Source organism: Leptinotarsa decemlineata, unplaced genomic scaffold (assembly GCF_025532065.1).
Source record: "Leptinotarsa decemlineata unplaced genomic scaffold, Ldec_3_MD MMD2_tig00000199_RagTag_RagTag, whole genome shotgun sequence".
Lineage (NCBI taxonomy): Eukaryota > Metazoa > Arthropoda > Insecta > Coleoptera > Chrysomelidae > Leptinotarsa > Leptinotarsa decemlineata.
Window position 1 is genome coordinate 6,675,958 of NW_027412544.1, and position 21,683 is coordinate 6,697,640.

At 34.4% G+C, this 21,683-nt stretch overlaps 1 protein-coding gene across 2 annotated transcripts in view; it reads left to right on the forward strand.

Annotated features, from left to right (window-relative positions):
- LOC111515596 (synaptic vesicle glycoprotein 2B) overlaps positions 1-21,683 on the forward strand; it is a 138,361-nt gene that overhangs the window by 54,011 nt on the left and 62,667 nt on the right. The window lies entirely within an intron of this gene.

Genomic DNA, 21,683 nt, shown 5'->3' on the forward strand with positions numbered 1-21,683 from the left:
ATATGCAACCTCCTGCTGCCGGTGAGGATCTGCATCCACAGCCGATGTCCTGGAATCCAAATTGAATGATGAGACATGTGTCAGCAAAGCAATATATGGAATTCTTCGTGTTTTCAAATACCCAAGTCGGAACGTTGGAGATAATATGGATCTCTGGTGGATACAAGCATTGACGGTAAAAGTATTCGAGACGGCCATTTACAGAAAACGTTTTTTCAGGAAACTGGAGAGCCATACATAAAAATGATCCGACAACCATAGCATCAAAGTTTGGCCAGCGAACCCTCATGCCACACACGGTCAAAGGCCTTAGAGATATCAGTTCTTGGCTCTCCATGTTTTTCGATTTCGTTATTCCAAATATGGGTGACATACGATAGAATGTTGCCTATGAATCTTTGTTTCCGAAAGCCATATTGATGATCGCTGAAGATGTTAAAACCTTCCAAATATTTAAGGATATGGCGGTTTACGGCTTTCTTTATGATTTTTGATATTACTGATAGCAAAGCGACTGGTCTATAGTTATTTGGAAGATTTTTTTGTCCTTTTTGGAAAGAAGCTGAACGCGAGCAATCTTCCAACAAGAAGGAAAAACCCCTTCCTTGTAAGACAAGTTGAAAAGTCTGCAAAATACTGGTGCTAGTTCATTTGCGCACTTTTTAGGTACGGTAACGGGCAGGACCAGACGCTTTGTTTATATGTATTGAGTTGTTTCAAAATTCGCTTGACTAGACGTTTTCCAGTAGTAATTTCTGGCATTGTGAATTCTAATATGGGAAAAGTGGATCATGCCTTTCCCAGAAAATCGAATAATGTTGTGGGATGCAAATTGTTCAGCTAGAAGATTTGCTTTTTCTATGGCTGTTGTTGGAATTGAACCATCCACTAATGTTAGTGGTGGAATTGTGGATTTTGTGAAGTTTTAATTAACCACTTCAGCTACCGTCCAGCAGGATCTAAACTTGTTGGGATTGGTAAGCAGTTTATCCGTAATTCTCTGATTGTGAAGTTCTTTGCTTTCACTAACCCCTTCAGGAGCACCGTAGGTCTGTACTTGGACCTCTCTTATTTTCTACTCATATTGGTGAAATATACATACACACGGTGTTTACAAAACAGAAACCCTAATTTCTGTGGGAAAAAAATTGGTTGATCTTTCGGTCTTCCTTAAATATCAAGAGGTTATACCTTCTCTGGATCAAAGTTCCACTTATTATTAATGAAGGGTATTGAGGCTATATTTATAAAAGTCGTAGAGGTGAAAAATTGAAGTTAGAGTCCCCTGTTGGCGTTCAGCATCACCACCAAAAATTTCCACATCAAGTATAGTCTTCTCGATTTTTATAGCGATTTGGCTATTCTTCATTTTGGTAGTTCTCCACAGATCAACTCTCTTTTATGAACTTCAGTAGGTTCCCGTTGGTAGGTTTGAATTGATTTCAGAAACAATGTTCTCTGGCAGAGTTTTGTACAAACAGGTGGTATGGGGAATACCATTTGAAATTATGCACTTAAAATAGCATTGTATTGTAGAAGTTATCCACCATTGATTGGTTGCTTTCCTTTGTGTCTTTTTTTCAACAATCAGACGGTATGAGTACTAGCATATCCAATGGGGTTAGGTAGAGTAGATACAGGGTCGATGCAAGAATTCATTACGTTGATAGCAACTGAATTAGAGGATAGTTCATCAACAATAGCAAAGAGTTATAAAAAAGGAAATAACCGGCAGAATTCAGATAGTAAATATTTTTTTTTCAGAATTTACTGATATAGCACGAAATCCAATTTTTTGAACATATTCGAAGTTTTTGGACCAGTTGTGTTAGGTACTTCATTATTGACATCTCGCTATTACTTTGAAGACACAGCTTATGAAATGTGATTATAATTTTTAGAAGTGATCGTTTCCTTTTTGATAACGACTGAACTTGTCGGCAGGTATTCACTCAACCTTTATTAAAGATCAATTAACTCTGTTGTTCCTCTAGTTTATTTTTCTTGAGGGATGGTGGCCATAGTTTTTCATTTTTGTCAAAATTTGTTCCAGACAATTCAAAGTAAAACGAGGTTTTGAAAAATAATTATTGCATGAAACCTGAACCAAAAAACGAATTGAAATTATATTCATTTTACATTTTGTTTGTTACTTTCATAAGTCATGTGTCTGAATGAACTTTTTCCAGTTTGTAGAGGGTGATGCTTGCAAGTTTATGAATGAAAGTTTCTAAGAAAGACTATATAAGTGGCTCAAGTGGAGAAGTAGAAGACCAAAACCTTTCTTTTCTTGAAATTACAACTTTCGGGCCTCTTGAGTTTGAATAGTGCTTAGTTTTGAGATACTGAAATTTGAAAAATGATGCTCTTCCCGCTCCTGAGCCACCTCAAATGTTTCCAAACTCTTCCAAAACAACAATTTATTTCGTTAACACTTATATGGAATTCTTCTCAACTTTATTTTTGGTGCATTTTAAAATTTTCTCTCTTTACATCTCATGGGTTGGGTGTGAGAGAAACCGCTTTTTATATTTTCTAATGACAAAATGAATGAATCACATTAACGTCAATCATAAATTTCAACCAAATAAAGTATCATTTTAATCCTTATTGTACCAAAAAGTGTAATTTGTAACCAAACACATCAAAGTTCGTCATATTCAATTTTAATTAATAATCGATAAAAACCTGAAGTTTTGTCTATAAGTTATGACAAAGAATTATTCCTGTAATCACAGTCATCAGTACTGTAATAGTGAACTTTCCAGTCTTTAGTTAGTGAACATGTTCTAAACCAAGAAAATGGATTTTTGTTTTTTTAATTGAGAGTGAGAGTAGACTAACAATTGATTGAAAACTAGCACTTTTCACAAAATAGAGAATATAAATCGAAAGTTTCGTAACAATAACTATTTCTTTTGATGTATCTTCAAAGTCCATATAAGTCTTAATTCTCTGACTCCGTTGCTGATTTGAGGGATTTGGAACAGAAATAATTGCATTCGCGAAACAACTCAATTATTTCAGACTTAACAGTGGAATTGGACAAGTTCAGGAAGCCATGGATGGCGCTTAAGCCAATTAAACCGGGCTCAAATGACAGGCAAAAGATTATCGTTTCTTACGAAATCACACGGTAAATGATATCATGGATTGTCTCTAAAAGATCTTCAGGTGATTACTCAGTAAAAATATTTTCTTTATACATAAGAAACATATGTTTTTTGTTTTGAAAATTATGGAGAGCATGCCAAAATTGTGATCCCATTATATATTTCTTTCAGCTTTGTATAAACGTAAATAACATGAATCATATTGAGGTTTCGTAAATGATACAAAATTTGATAGAAATTTTGATAATGATGAACAGCGTCATAATAACATCATAAAATATATGCATGTGTCATTCACTGACTACCTATTACGTAGCCAACACTGAACGATCTGAACCACAGATCTTCATGAGGAATAAATGTAAAAAATTCTAATATTTTGTAGAATAGAAACAGCATATAATCATCTGAAGCTCAGGCATTCTCTCTCTATATCTGTAGAGAAGGGAGGGTGAGTGTAGACCCACAGCACTTAGGCCACATGTGTACATCCTCCCGAAGAGTTGTCCTCCTAGGTAATTGTCCATTCTGTCTTCTCCAGGAAGGTGGACGGGTCACTAAGGTACATCTCCTTTAGGAGATGTATCTTAGGCAGGTGAAGGCCAAGACTCGTCAAACACACACTTTCTTTGGCAACCTTGAGGTGTTTCACGGCGGCCTTCGTGAAGGTTTTGGAAGATGCAGCGACATTACTGTTGTTGCGCGGGGTTTCCTCCATGGAGGTGCTCAAGTAAGGGCCTTTTCCTGCAGGAGCAGCCAATTCCTTGCCTTCATTCAAGGCGGAGCTCTTGACGCCCGCCGCAGGAATGCCCTTACTGTTGGAGGTGGAGTAGGGGAGGAGGAGGGTGCACTTATAGTTGCTGCTACTCCTACCTCTTTCGATCTTTTTCTCCTTTTGGCCTCGGCGCCGCAAATGCACGTACGCCTTGGCCTTTGTATTATACCACGAGCGGTAGATTGGGGTGGACATTTCTGTTCACCGCCATAGATTGAGATGAGCATTTCTGTCTACCTTCGGGATTGGTTTTTGTTTTTTCTGTGTCTATTTTTATATTTGTTTCATTCATGTGTGTTCTCACGAGTAGCAGGGGAAGAGTTGGTCACTCTGGCAGAGCCCCGCATTACCAGAGGAAGGCTGATTACAATGAGGTTTCGCTTGGTTCCCCAAGGGGATCGTTCGTAACCACATATCACCCTTCGGCCATTCAGCTGTCGGCACGATTCCTTACACCTTAGCTTGGGTAGGCTGGTCCACGGTGGCATGTTTCGCAAAGGCTTTTGGCGAGTTTTGGTTCCTTTCACCCTACTTATTTCTGCCACTGATCAGGAGTCTGGCATTTTGAAACGTATACAAAAACGTCCGCAATGTAAAATATCAGATAAAAAGGTCGAAAGAGAAACATGACAGAATTTGAAATGTATGACTGGTATGGTCATACATTGTGATATTTATCTTTGTCAATTCTTCAAATTTTGGTTTCCAATGTGGACTTCAATGATAGTGATATTTAATTTTACCTATGATTTTGACATTCAACTATTTGTTCAATTTGTTATTGAATATAACGTATAATATAAGATGTAAGATTTGCTTGTGATGCAATATGTATTACCAGATATCTAAAACATGAAATTGATGTGTATTTATATATGGATGGATGTAGCCGTTACTACGTAGTAGGAGATCATCATAAAAAATGGGAAATGAAACTTTCTATGTTTTTTATCATTTTCATTTGTAACTGAACAATACTGAAACAATAACTAACGTTACTGGAGTTTTGTCCTTTGAGGATGTTTTCAAACTGATAGGTACAATAAAATTATCATTTTCAGTTTATTGTATTAGTTTGAAAATGTTCTTATAGGACGAAACTGCAGTAACGTTAGTAACAAATAAAAGTGTAAGAAATCTTAGAAAGTTTTATTTTCCACTTTGTATAATATCTCAAAGAAAACGTCTTTTAGATGACAGTCAACACATAATATACAGGGTTATTCAAATTCGTTTCTGTACATGGAAATCTCGTAAACGATAAGAGATAGAGTGTAGGTTAAATTATAACAAAGTTGCATATTTTAGAGATCTATTCAATGATGTGAAGAAATCGAATATAACTTTTTTGGTTCTGGACATATACAGGAAAAACCAAAAAATCCCAAATTATTTGTTTGCCTATATCTTCTTTATTCGCAGATATATTGAACATCTGTCCACATTTTGCTATTGGCACTTGATGTGAGCTCTCAGAATATATCCATGAATGTTTTATACAGGGTGTCATCTGACTTGGGCTACTCCCATCTTTGAATTTTTAAATACGGACCTGTATTTTTTGTTTTAGTTTTTGGATCTTAGACGTTCACTTCATAATGACAAATTCAATTCAATTTTATATTTCGGGATTTTTAGGTAATATTCGATTATAATTGTGTGAATTATTCCCTTTTAAATTACGGGCCTGGAAATTGGTTGACTGAGTTGAACGAAAACACAATAGCAACTTTCACGTCTCTGCATGTACCGTAGAGTTTTTTGAGAGTTTATTTTCATTTTTAGGTACCTATTCATATTTTTTCCATTGCTCTGAGCGTTTTCTACAATGAACTAAGAATGAGAAAACATTTTATGATTATCTGAAAGATATCTACAACAAAAATATTTTATGTGTTTTGATAAGCAGAAAAATAATGGTAGCAATAATAACATCCGAAACGAACACTATAATTATAAAGAAAATTGAAATGAAGTAAGTAATTTATATACCCAAAAAAATTAATTGTGCAATAAATGTTCGAATTGGAGTTCTTCCATTTCGAGAGAGATAATGGGACAATAAGATGGTCTGCAAGATCACCAGATGTTACTATTTTGGACTATTTTGAATGGGGGACATTGAAAAATAGAATTTACGCTGGCGGAGAGATAGAAACTGTGGAAGACTCGAGATGGAGGATTTTGAATGATTTCGCAACAATGCAGCAAATAAGTGTATTGAGGGCAATAAATAATATAAATAACAGAGTTTAAAAATGTCTCAAAATGGAAGGATTCCCATTCGAACATTCATTGCGCCAATATTTTTTTTGGTACCTATTAAAAATAATTTAATTTCAATTTTAATTACAATTATAGTGTTTCTTTCCGATGTTATTATGCACATATAATACATTTTTGATGTAGATGTGTTTCAAATAATCATAAAAGGATTTCTTATTCGAGGTTCATTGTAGAAAACGGTCAGAGCAATGGAAAAAATATGAGAAGGTACCTAAAAATGAAAACAAACTGTAGAAAAACTCTACGATATATAAGGAGGCGCTATTAAGTTTTTATTCAACTCAGTCAACCAATTTTCAGGGCCGTAATTTAAAAGGGAATAATTCACACAATTATAATCGAATATTTCCGAAATATCCCGAAATATAAAATTTAATTTAATTTCTCAGTATGAATTGAACGTCTACGATTCAAAAACTACAACAAAAAATACAGGTCCGTATTTGACACCCTGTGTAAAAAATTCATGAATATATTCTGAGAGCCCACATCAAGTGCCCATAGCAAAATGTGGACAGATTTTCAATATGTATGCGAATAAAGAAGATATATGCAAACAAATAATTTGGATTTTTTTGTTTTTCCTTTATATCTCCAGAACCAAAAGAGTTATATTCGATTTCTTTACATCATTGAATAGGTCTCTAAAATACACAACTTTGCCACACTTTAACTGACACTCTATCTCTTATGGTTTACGAGATCTCCATGTACAGAAACGAATTTGAATAGCCCTGTATAAACCGTTTCATAAAGAACCACTATACCTAATTGGTCGTTCAGCATTTTTAAAATGACGTTTTCAATATGTCCATAAAATATATCTGAATTACTTGTAAGTTTATTCTTGAAATTTTTGTTCACTTTCTTTTTGTAATGATACGGAAATAAATTTTTTTCATTGGTTGAAAAAATCTAGTTTTCCATCAGCTCGAAGAAAATCACTATGTAGGAGATATACTTATGTTATTTGGAGTTTTCAAACGAAAAAAAATATTTCTAAACAAACGTCTTTCAGATGGCCTTCGTAAATATAAGGTCTTTCATTAAGCGCTTCCTATCTTTATATTTGAATAAAACAAAGTGTCTGTGAGATATCAGAATTTTGTATTCGTTCATAATCCACACCAAACAGTGACGTCGTGATGCATTGAACGCTCTTGGATATCATGTGGATTAGCATCGTCCCAAATTCAACAATTTTGTTGGTTCACATACCTATCCATCCAGAAATGAGCCTCATCGCTGAAGATGATTTTTCGATGAAAATTAGGGTCAGTTGCCAACTGCTCCAGAGCCCATTCAGCGAACACACGTCGTTGTCTATTGACGTTTACCATTTTGTACGGGTGCAGGCCAAAGTCACGACGCAAAGTTCTCCAAGTTGTAGTACGCGAAAGGCCGAGTTCGTGTGAGCGAAGCGAAATCGATTGCCTCCTGCACACTCTCACAGACACCGGCGATGTTTCCGGCAGATCTTGCGTTTCGTCGACGTACGGGTGTTGGTTGATCGTTCACTGCACCAGTGGACTCAAATTTATCCACCACATTCATTGGCGAATAGTCCTCCTGGTAGGGGACGATTATGGGCGAAGCGCACCCATTTTGATAAAACAATTCCATTATTTGCACATGTTGTTGAATGCTATATCCGTCCATGGTGATTTGGTAAAACCTACGGAATAAATAACAACTGATTTGACATATGTAACTTCTACAAAATGGTCGTTATCAATTGTCAAAAATTCCTTGTTGGAAAACCCGTTATATAATTAGTGAATCGTGTTATAGATAATAAAAATGATTTGACTTTCTGAATTATTGAAATGGTATCCTCAGTATGTATGTACCTTATTTCGGATTTCAAACGACTATCATATTATATCATTGAGATAACTCATTTTTGTTTTAAGACATTTTTAATTCAGTTGCGGAAATACAGACTTCCATTGATTAAAAAAATACGTATTTTCGTATGCTTGAAGAAAATGATCTGATACCAGACATGATGTTGAATGTTTTATTTCAATCATGCAAAAAGATATATTTTGATGTCCCATATCAAACGTCACTGAATTGATGAATTGATCATCACCAACGTAACAGTTGAGAACTAGTTTGCTCGATCTGCATTGTTAATTTTTTTCTATTCACGTATGATTGAGAGAATAATTTTAATATTATCAAAACGCGAACATAGGTACTCGAAATTGTGTACGGAACAATTGATTCGAAAGAGATTTCTTTATGTCAAGGTCCATTTGTTTGACACAATAAACGTGTAAATGAAGAACTGGGAGGAAGTATGGCAGTAAATACATATGCTGATTTTTCGTACTATATTGATTACATACTTGTTGCTCCACCTGGGCATATTAATTTACACTCAATTTTATTCAATTATTGCATTCACCAATATTATTTCAGTGAACTTGTATCATTTCGGTAAATGAAAAATCTTAATTGAATGCAATTCGAAGAAGAGTGCAATCGACGGTTATGAAAATATATTCCACTGAATCACAGATGAGCAATTATATTTGTGATTTTTCTTTCAATGATATTGAATATCAAAGCACTAAAATATTCACTGGAGAATCTATTTTAACTCCCATTTTATCTTTATTTTGGTCCTCAGGTGCAATTTTCATGAATTTTGTCTGTGGCTCCCAAAAATTGAGCCCCGTATTATCGAAATGACACCTGGAAACTTATTTGAAGGAATATCAAATAAAACTCTAAAAATTGTGATACTTATGGATGATTTAAAAAAAAATAGATTTTTCGACAAATGTATTCAAAATACACTTCATTGTGAGATTTTCACTAAACAGTTTTTAAAAAATGCAACACGTGTTTCGCCATACAATGACTTCTTCGAGCGTGTTTTTACTAACTATATTGTACATATTCAATGCTTTATATACCTAATTTCACAATTTGAAATGCCTATAATTCAAGTACCTGAGTTTTTCTCAGGTCATTTAATGTTTCATGTGTACCTGAGTTTGTATTGAATTAAATTACCTGAGCTTATGTACCAGTTTCCACATTTGAAAATATATTTAGTAACGGGGAGTTATTCAATTCTAATTGGTCATTCAGTAAATTACTCGAATTCTTGAATCTATTCATTTCTAAACATTCTAGAAGATTGAGTTTCAAACTTTTCTCTTCTGAATGTAACACGTCGTATTTATGATTGGACTCATGTCTTTCTGCTAAAAGGTGGTTTGCAAAGGAATTAATTCGACTTCACAGACTGAGAGTAATTTCCAGAGAGAGCTGAGTTTTATCAAATAAATCGCGGTCAACAACGGTTATAAGGTAAATATTATAGAGTCCATTCTTTCCAAAAAACTACAAAAGCAAGCCATGGTCCAGGTCTATCCAAATTCAACATGCGATAATGTCAACTATAGGAAATTGTCATATTTGGGTGAACCCATCAATAATATTGCCAGTTTTTTTAAGGAAGAATGCGTAAACGTAGCTTACAGAACGAATAATAGTCTGACAAAATTTATTAAAAAAAAAGAAGACAAAACTTCGTTGTCGGATAGGCCTGCTACTTCCATTACAGAGTTTCAAAGTGACTTCATCTCATGAAACTTACGATTTTTTATTACCAATTGAATGAGATACAAATTTGAAAATCTTGCCAGTTCTAATGCTCCCAGATTTTTCTGATCAGTTGCTGAAGCCGTTGGTGAAAATTTCACCAAAGCCCTAATTTCACTACTTATACAAACTGACGATTCAACGGCAATGCAAAAAGCAAATTTACATGCTGAACAATTCACCTTCAATTCTGAGTTACAGTAGTAGAGGCAACGTCAGACTTGAAACCAAAACTGTGGCTGAGATTTGTCGCGATTTAGTCGGACACAAATGGACACAAAGAACTTTCAAGGTTTTTCAATTAATTGAATAGAATCCATCCACGGACCAAATTCAGGCATTTCTCGATGTGTGAAAAAGCCGGATAGTACACTAGGCCACACGGTATATCGTGAAGCAACACACACAAATAGATGCCTGAACGCAAATTGACACCACCATCCCACACTAAACACTAAATACACGTTCAAGAAGGCTGACAGACAATTAACACAGATAACAAGAGTTGAACTCCATCGATGTAAATTATAAAAGCCGCTACCAAGATCATACGTCATACTGCAGAAAACCCGAGATATACGGGCTATAACAACCATACTACCATCTATCGAAAGAACCATAGAACCGAAACAACATAGCAACCTCATTCGTATCAGAACAATGAGGCGAATCAACATACGCAAAGATGAACACACATTATCAGTGAAGTGAAAAGTACTTCTCTCTTCCAACACGTATTGGCGACAGGACACAACATCAATTTCGAGAATACAAAAATACTAGCCATCAATGAGAACTTCTACTCTCAGAAAGGCTATCGGAATTGAAAAATGACCTACTAGTTTGAACAAAAGGGATAACGCGGAAAATGGAGATCCATCTTATCACTTCACAGAATGAAACAGACCACACAACCCCAAAAGCAAAACTTAGCACCTAATTCAGGTATAATGACAAAGGCAGGCGAGACAAGCACAGGTAATCAGGCCAATATACAAGTAGTATTAGTAGCAGGAATCCAGGTAAATAATAGCATCCACCCTTACACATTGAAAAGCAGGATTCGAGTGAATCAGTCTATTTCTGAACTCCAGACAACACCAGAAGATGGCAAATGAGATTTTGTTGAAACGTTGTTAAAAACATCTATGTGAGGAATAAAAACACAGAATACAGAGCGAAACATTTGCCAAAAAAGTGGCACGACAAATGCCAATAAATTGTTAAAACACTGAAAAACCACAAATTCCATAATTTGTTTTGTTTACGTCAGCACACTTCTCCTCTTACTATTTCGATGATCGTACATAAGCTGCTAATGCGTATCTTCAACGACAAGAGATTTTCTGGCTATGAGAATCCAGGTATCATCATTCTCTGAGAAAATGAATGTGACAGAACCGTACATGATAATGTCACTACACAAGATTTTTTGGGTTTCAAATTGAATAACAATATCCCTTGGTAGGATCACGTTATCGTGGAAGCAACATTAGCTTCTCGGAAACTTGGAACGCCATTTCGAGTTTGCAAATTGTACACACCCCAGCAGATTTTGATGCTATATGGAGATCAGATCAAACTTATTTTCGAGAATTGCTTTGCTCCTAATGAAAGGTGCTACTAGATTCTGTCCACAAAAAATCATCCACCTTGTTGGAGACAAATCTCAAAAGCCTGGAACATTAGAAAAGTTGAATACATCATAGATTCCTTAACGGTGTTCGATTGACTCATTCCGTTCGATTCCACCCAGAGCGAAACCGGTCAGAGGTACTCATACTTCAAACAACACTTCGAAAATTTTCCATTTTGAAAATGGCGTTGTTATGAAATGAACTTCCCGAGGCGGTTTTTCAAAATTCTAGAGCGATTATAATTCATCATAAATAGCTATCTTCTCTCAGGCACCGATCTCACAGCGTTTCAAGAATATTCCTGTAGTGCTTGAACATCTCCTTCCATAAAAAATACCGCCCTCACAAACATCAGTATCAGATGAACAATTAGTGAATGTAAACAATGAAACATACCAATTTAAACAGCAGCTTTGAACGACTTTGAGATAATTTCAACTTGAGGACGTTTTTCTGTGAACTAATTAATCTTTCTTTAACAAAGAAATCAATTAATGAACGAACAGATGGTGGAGCTTTTCGCAGAAATATTATATAATTGAACACTTGCCTTCGATATCAAACCTCACACTTTGGAAAATACGTATTATCTTATCGTGAAAGTGGAAAATCCTTGACGCAGATTTTATCGCCTCAAACCATTTTTATTTGAAATTGAGCTCAGACCAATTTCAACCCAGATAATTTGCATACAAAAAATTATGTATCAAAAGTTTTGTATAAGGGTGTGAACACTGAGAAATGAAAAATTTCACTATGTTCGGACTTCCATTGTCTACTATATAAAATGATTTGAAATCCCTGAAACAAGTAAAAAAGAATAATAAAAAAAAAAAGAATAGTTGAAAATAACAATTACCTATATTAAGCAACAATAAACCTGAAATGATATGATAGTGAAGTAACCTACAAGTAAAAATATAATAATTCAATAAATAAAAATTAAAGGAATGCAAAAAGAAAATAATAAAAAAATAAAAAGTGTAGAGATTCCAAGTCACGTTAGTTCACGACGTTTCGATTGTTGGTATCTACAATCGTCTTCGGGTGATGACTGGACTGTACTGGACTGAAATGAAACAGAAATTATTTGTAATGAAGCTCCAAAAATATTCTTGTACTAATCAGAAAGTGAAGCGTACCATAAATTTTCAGATGGAAATTAAATTTTCCATCGAAATGATACTTGATAATTTGATAGAGATATTTGCTTTATGATTTTGATTTCAATAAACCTATATCTGAACCCAAGGTTTAGTGAAAATTCTGTGCAAAATTCCAAGTTCTTAAAAATTATGTAGTAAAGTGACAACTTCATTTTAGTCAAAAGTTATACCGGGTACGTGAAACCGATCTATGGAAATCTCAAAAATAATAATGAAGAAAATCAAAATAATATTTTATTCATGTTGATGTCGTTAATTATATTATATAAACAATATGGAATAATTCATAATTCTAGCAGTCTGAGGTAACCTAAGCTCAGCTTGCATTGTGTTTTGCTGCCAAGTTTTATCAAGTAAAATTTAACATAGGTTATAGTTTTATAAAGATAGGTTGAATAGAGACATATAGAAATTGATATAAATATAGAGGTGTGAAGCAAAGTTACGTTTTATAGTACAGTATTATAGCCCACTGACCTACTTTTACTTTCAGAAAAATTGGATTATGTTTTGTTCTCTGCATCTAGTTCATTTGAAATATATTTAACTTTGGATTTTTGAATACGTATTTAAATTTTAATTACGTTTTTTTAGAGCCATATTCAATTGATGCCGAAGTTTGGCTTTGCAACTGACTGCTTTGAGGAGCCTTGCTTATCTTTGATATTCGAGAATTGAGTTCTCTCTTGATCCCATAGATGTCGTCTTAGTTAGGGGAGATGTCATCGTTTCATTTGACTTATTCGTTGTTTCGTTGAATTCAAGTCATGCAATTCATCCATTCATTCATTCATTTATAACTTCGAAAGTATGGGTTGTTCTTTTCATTACAATCCTGGGAAAAGATGTCTTTTTTCATCTTAGTATGATGATTTTAATCTATTGCCAAGTTATTTGGCAACAGTGCTATGGTTCGGGCCACAGATTATATATTTGTTGATGTCGAATGTCAATTTTAACTTGAGCTTTGTAATTGGATCGCAAAAAGTAAAAAGATGCATTTGCATCTTCTTGTATACAGTATCTTGATCAATTACACCCAGCACGACGCATCATCAATAAGATACATTATGAAACATTCACTTACATATAGAATCATTCTTTTCTACAAGTAAAAAATACAAAACAGATGTGAGAAATAAAATCTAGAAATATTCATCTCTTCCAACTACCTACACCGTATGTTCTGGTAAATGCCTGCCGGAAAACAACTACTTCCCCGGCTAATACCACGCTGGATATTGAATTATATTTGACAAACATTTATGCAATATACGTCACAGAGTTTAGTCTCCCAGATGTTTCTCGTTCATCTAGCAACAGGATCACGCTGAAATTATTCGAGTAAATCACCTACAGATCGGTTTCGAGGTATTATCTCTCATCAAGATACGGTTTGATGTAAGATAATTGTAGAAACAACATTTTTATTTTAGCATATCTGTGATTTTAGTGTGAAAGAAGTGTTTTCAATAGATTCATTTTACGTCAGACATTCCAATTTACCTTTTATATTTGCATGTTGTTTATTGAAAAGTTTCTATGGTTTCAATTCTTTTATACTACACATTTTATATCTTACAGTGAGTAAATTTTATATCGTAATTATAAATTCCAACCGCAAATTGGATACGACTCTGTCTGATATTACGAATACTAAATAATGAAGTTGCAAATGTATTTACAGAATAATTATTGAAGTGCTAACGAATTTCATGAAATTGACCTGAAATCGCAAAATGGCCTTACATTCCAGATACGGTATTGAAAAAAATGTATTTGTGAAAATTGCCCAATTATTCTCACCAACTGCAGGTATATACAGGGCTATTCAAATTCGTTTCTATACATGGGGATCTCGTAAACGATAAGAGATAGAGTGTCGATTAAATCATGGCAAAGTTGCGTATTTTAGAGACCTATTCAATGATGTGAAAAAGTCGAATATAGCTCTTTTGATTCTGGAGATATACAGGAAAAACCAAAAAATCCCAAATTATTTTTTTGGCTATATCTTCTTTATTCGCAGACGTATTGAAAATCTGTTCACATTTTACTATTGGCACTTGATGTGGGCTAAACTATGGCTAAACTATTTTGAATCTAAAACTGATAAACACTATTTTGAGTTATTCAACAAATGTCATATGACAATGAAATATTTTGCTTATTCAGTTCAGTTCAATTGTTTCCACAGTGCCCTTAGTTCAATTTCGTTGTAATTTTTCGTAATTAGTAAATCAAAGTTTAACTGTTTGAAAAGTACAGTAAAGAATAAATTATTGACTTTTCATTGATATTGTTTTTTAATTATGCTTATGTATCATGTTTGAAACTTGATGTGTGGGTATAAAATTACAAAAGAAAATGTTTTTATCCTTTGATATTTTTGGATATTTTGAAAAATAATGTAATTTTTCGATGTTTCTTTTTTTAAATGTCAATTTTGACAGGTTAAGGAAATCACGTGACCTATTTTGTAGACGCCATTTGACATCATTTCTTAAGCAAAATCTTAATATATATATATATATATATATATATATATATATATATATATATATATCCCCATAAGAAAAAATCTAGTTTCGTCAAATCTGGTGATCTAGCGGGCCACCGTACAGGCCCATTCCGTCCTATCCATTTATTGGGAAATACTTCATTTAGATGATCTCTCACTTCTGCCGAATAGTGAGCAGGTGCACCATCATGTTGTAACCACATTCTATTGCGGAGGTCAAGAGGAATATCATCTAACAAACCTGGTAAATCATTTCGTAAGAAATTGAGATACATTGCACCATTCATATGTCCCTCAAAAAAGTATGGACCAATTACATATTCTCCAATGATGCCTCCCCAGACATTTATCGACCACCTATGTTGATAATCCACCTGTCTCAATAAGTGAGGATTTTCTGTCGCATAATAATGGTAATTATGTCGATTTACAAATCCATTTTTATGGAATGTCGATTCATCCGACCATAAAATATTATTGAAAAAATATTCGTTTCGACGAATTTTGTTCATGGCCCAATTGCAAAATCTCACTCTTTTCTCGAAATCAGCATACAGTAGTTCTTGATGTAACTGAACGTGGTATGGATGCAAGCGATGTTTCTTCAATACTCGTTGCACTGATCTCTCACTTATATCCACTATTTCCCCAATTTGTCGTTGACTCCTACTAGGATCTTCTTCAACAGCAAGAAGAACTTGCAATTCATTATCTTCATCAGTAGCTGGCTTGATGCGCTCATGTTTGGAATAATTAATAGATCCAGTTTCAACGAATCGTCCCAAGACCTTTCGGAAAGATCTTTCATCTGGATGCCTTCTATCTGGATACCGTTGAGAATAAATTCTACTTGCCAATAAACAATTCCTGTCTGATTCACCTAATATGAAAATCATATCAATCAAATCACTTTTTGATGAAACATTCAACATTCTGATGAAATTATACCGACAGTTCAACTTCACGATTGACTAAAAATTTCAATATTCAATTGCAGCCAAATATTTCGTTCTGTCATTTGCCAGACTACTTGATTTCCAATAAATATTTCATTCGCTGAAAGGTTGTTTTAGACCGAAAGAATATGGCACAAATTCCGAGATTTTTGAAATTATTGTAACTATTCAAGAACGTCCATTTTGTGGTGTAATTTGCAACTTGTTTATCTAGCAACAGGTAATTTTAGGAATGGGCGATATTTTAAGGAAAGGGTATTTTTTGTATATTCTTATCAGTCGTCAAATGGATTTCGCTTTGAAAAAATGACCATTTTTCGAAAGAAATGCTCATTTAAGAAAAACTATTGAACTTAGCCATAGGGAATACTTAATGAAATTTGTAGAGGTTTCGTTGGCGCTTCTTATGGATCAATAATATACAGGGTGTTCCATTTAATCTAAGGAAGATTTTGCAAATTTTCATTTACAATATTTGGCAAGCGGTTTTTCATACCCTGTATATCACAGGTCGATTTCAGATATATCGTTTGAGAGAGTTACCAATGTAGAATATTCGACCAAAAAAAAATTTCAACTGGACTTGGCACCACTTTATAATTTCAAATATTCTGAGTGACGAATATTGGAAAAAAAAACCTGTCATGCTAGATATCTCGAAAACCGTCAATATTTTCGAAGTGCAGATATACATAAAGTTTATTTTATTTTCTATGAAGAAACCGAAAAAGCGATAAAAATATAGGTTGCCATTTAAAAAGACACAGTTGGGATCCGCCCAGAAAAAATCGAACACCCTGTGTGACCGCCAATATTTTTATTTTGTCGAGCTCGAGCAATAAGGTAATATTATAGAAAATTAGATTCCTATCTGCTTCCTATATAGAGATATGGAACACCGCGCCACTGTTGCAAGACCCTGTATACATGGGGATCTCGTAAACGATAAGAGATAGAGTGTCTGTTAAATTGTGGTAAAGTTGTGTATTTTAGAGACCTATTCAATATGTAAAGAAATCGAATATAGCTCTTTTGGTCCTGGAGATATACAGGAAAAACAAAAAAATCCCAAATTATATTTTCGCCTATATCTTCTTTTTTCGCAGACATATTGAAAATTCGTCCAAATTTTGCTATTAGCACTTGATGTGGACTCTCAGAATATATCCATGAATCTTTCATACAGGGTGTCATCTGACATGGACCATCCCCATCTTTGAATTTTCAAATAAAACCTGTATTTTTTGTTGTAGTTTTTGGGTCGCAGACGTTCACTTCATACTGAGAAATTGAATTAAATTTTGTATTTCGTGTTGTTTCGGTAATATTCGATTATAATTGTTTGAATTATTTCCTTTTGAATTACGGCCCTGGAAATTGGTTGACTGAGTTGAATAAAAATATAATAGCAACCCTATGTATCGTAGAGTTTTTCGAGAGTTTTTTTTATTTTTAGGTACCTATTCATATTTTTTCCATTGCTCTGAGCGTTTTCTACAATGAACTTCGAATAAGAAAACCTTTTATGATTATTTGAAACATATCTTCATCAAAAATATATTATATGTGTTTTAATAAGCAGAAACATCACGCATGCCCCCTTTTGATTTATATCATACACACTCGGCAAAATCTATATCTCTGTATTTATATCCTGGACCCGGAAGTCACGCAGGTAGCTATAGCTGCCTACGTGGTGATGTTAGATGATGCTGGGTCTTCTAATTGAAACCACAAATGTGCGGTTAGCTTCTCTTGGTGACAACGTGTATATGAGCTGTTTATTATCTTTGATAACCAGTTGTTGTCCATCTTTGCAATTAGCTGTACCGCGCTGATGAGGCCAATAGCCAGAAACACGTGTCCGCGTTTTGCCTCTATTTTTTGAGTGTTCTGTCCATGACCCTTTCCTCTCATGCAGACCTACGACTTTGTAAATATGTGTGGCAGACACCCAACGGAAAAACAACAACTAACCCAGCTAATGCCGCGCAGAGAGTAGAAGTAAAACCATCAGGCACCTGTGCAACGTCTTCGACTTGGAAGATTCGTCGCAAATTATTTCCCACTATGAAAAGCAGAATTTTTTCTTTGGTCGACCCGACCAACCGATAGACCGAAGATATATAACTCGATATATATGATAAATTAGCGAGCGTATATAATTAAACGCAAGGAGCACTCAAAAAATATGCAAACTGCAGACACGTATTTCTGGTTTATTACCTGTCATCAGTACGGTATAGCTAAGTGCAAAGACAGGCAATACTTGTTTGCGTAAACAACAAAAACGCACGGAACCATCAACAGAAGCTAGCCGAACGTGGTTTCGGTCAGGTCACCTCGAGTTAGAGATATCACTGAAGTCACTACGAGGCAGCTTTGGCTACTTATGTGACATCCAGGTCCAATATACGATACAGATGATAATTTAGTGAGTAGAATTGATATAATCAAAGACAGAAACAATTCAGGAACAGTTTGCATTTTCCTACTTTTGATTATATCAAATCCACTTACTAAATTATCATCTATACTGGACCCGGATGCCGCGTAGGTGGTTGAAGGTGCCTCGTAGTGACTTTAGTGATAGCTCAAACACGAGGTGACCTAACCAAAATCATAAAAGCAGCTGGCTTATGTTGGGAACTCGGTGCATTAGTGTTGTTTCTGCACCGAAGCGTTTCCTAATCTTGCACTTGGCTATACCGTACTGAAATGCTAATGAGCCAGAAACACGTGTCAGCACGTGTCTGAGGTTTTCTGAGTGCTTCGTCCATGAATTCTCCTTTAATTTTGATTATAACATAATGTGAGCTTCAAAACTTTCGTTAAAAAATTTCAGATCTGAAAAATCATTGAAAACGTCTTTTAGTATATACAGTTTTTCAGTACGAAAGATAAGGGCTTAGAATACTAATCCATGTGTCCAAACATCCAATTTGTTCCAAGTTAAAGACTCTCACTGTATAAGCTTTTATTGCGAAAAATCTAAGCGATTGATACAAATGAAATTATTCTTACGGAATTTTTAATGATAACCCAGAAATTTCATGCACCGATCACTGTAATGAGTGGAATACTGATACTACTACTACTTTCAGCGTTGGTATTGACTTACCATTGTTTTAAAATATGCAGAGTTTATATACTCGTATGTATGAACTGAAAAAATTCTGATTAATGGCCATGCGACTATTTGTATTATTGTCATGTATGTGACATTGACATTATTTTTGTTTCATTGATCCTCACAGAACTGATTTAAATTTAGAATTGTTTTCAATCGCCTTGCATTAGTTTCATTGCCAATTATTGATCATCAGATTTGATATATTCAATGGGTAAAATTGAATCTAAATTGAGCGTTCTGATTTCTCTAATAGAAGACTTTACAGAACATTATTTGAAATCAATTTTCAAAGGGTGTTGTTATCATCAAAATATAATTTTTTGGCATACCACTGATATGAATAATTATGTTCAGGACTATACTGAGCTTAACTTTATTCAAAAAGTTGTGTATAGCAAAAGAGTATAGTCAGTACTTTAACTTTTATGAACTTCTCAGGAAGAGTTGGACAGAGGGGAATATTTTGAGAGATACATTTTTGTGAAAAAAGCTTTTTGGCTATCTACTTCTCCATCCTTATGCGAGAGATGTGAAAAAATTCACGAAGTTTCCCACTTTTTTTTGTATGTAGATGGAGTTTTTTTGATAATTCATGCAATGTGTTGAAAAAGCAAATTTATGATGTATACCAACCCTTGGTAATTCAGGAACATTAAATGAACGATTCATAATTAAATAATTCAGTGACATAATGTTAAATCAAGATGAGAACACCAAAATATCTCATCTCAGCATCTCATTCTACAAACTTTGAATATATTCTCCACTTTTTGCTCAGAAATGCATCATATTGATCTCATCTAAATTTTGTTGTTATTATTCACGAGTTTTCCGAGTGATGTCATCAGTGGGTATTTGGCTGAATTACAAATGGATTCCTAGACTAAACCTTCCTTTGAGAATAGCCTGAGTAAGTAGAGATGATAACCTCAAAGATAAACGGACCTTCCCAAGGTGATCAGTTGTAAAGTTAAATTTGGACGTCAACCACCGAACAAGATTCGTCCTTTTCTTTCACTGCAGGCAACTGAAGATCAAAAACAACATTGTTCCATCCCTCCATAGGTTTTATATGGAGTGTCAAGTTGAACCATAAATGTATTGCTGGTTTCATTTGTCTTTGAAGGAAAAAATACTCAATCCTCAAATGTCAAAGATAAATGAGACTCCCCAAAACATTCCACATTATTTGTTTGAAGGTTGGTTGACACAAACATTCCACATTATTCTTGAACATTCCGGGATATTCTGAAATATTGTGGAGTGCTCTTAAAAATTCTCGAGTGTTTTTCAAAAACACATTTCAGGTTAAATCATGATATTTTTTCAATGATGAGTGATAGAGAATGTTCTGGAATATTGTGTAACATGGTTGAACAGTCCAAACACTGCCGAATGTATTGGAATGTTCTAGAACTTTTTAAGATGCTAATATTTCCAAAAGCATGCGGTAAAAACGAATAGCATTTCGATGGATAGATGATAGAGAGCTACCATACCACATCACATGATCGTTCCACAATGATCCGGAGTATTCCAGACTTATCCGGAACGTTCCAGAATATTCCCGAACATTCCACAATATTCCAAAATGTTTAAGACTGATATGTTTAAAAGCATGTTCTTCATGGTAGGACGGGAACCTCTTTTTCATGGATAAGCTGATGTGATACTATGATAGAGAAGAAATTGTAGGTATTTATGTTCTGTTAACCTTGCAAAACCCGGTCGAGTCGCTAGTACTAGTGAATTTCATCAATTCTGGTGAAGATTTTTGGCATCAATATTTCTCAATTGGTGCAAATGAGCTTAGAATTTCATTTGATACAATTATAAGCTGAAGTTGCTGTATAAGCATAGGAATGCAAGACAAAAATATTAGAATACTATAATATAACACTTTGATTATGTGACAAGTAGAGTTTTGTAACCTAGTTTATTGGCCTGCATTATTAGACATAGATAATAAGTACGCGCTACAAAAAGTGCAAGACATTATTTCTCAAATATTCATATTACCAGTGGGTTTGTGTCTACAAACAGACTTCATGATTAGTATTTCAAGTTTGAACGTCACAAAATACCTGAATGCTCATTTTGAAAACTGACGAAAAGAAGCTTAGGCAGTGTGATCTCTATAGAAGTACCAAGCATCAGTCATCACAACTCGAAAGGAATTTCAGTTACAATGTGGCGAAAATTTCCAATTGAAATCCTCTTGGTCTCAGGAAAGCTCGCAGTATTACAGTTGTTAGCAAACAAATGAAAGTTCCCAACGTATTTTTAATCAACTAATGATTTTGTTTCTCATCGTTTTACAATCTGAAAAGTATGTCACACATATTTGAAATAACGCAATCAAGATACATGGAGAGTCAAGAGCTGTTGCACTTGATATTTCTTTAACCTTGTGTGGCATTCGTGTTTGCTGGCCAAACTTCGATGCTATGGCTTGTCAGATTATTTTTATGTATG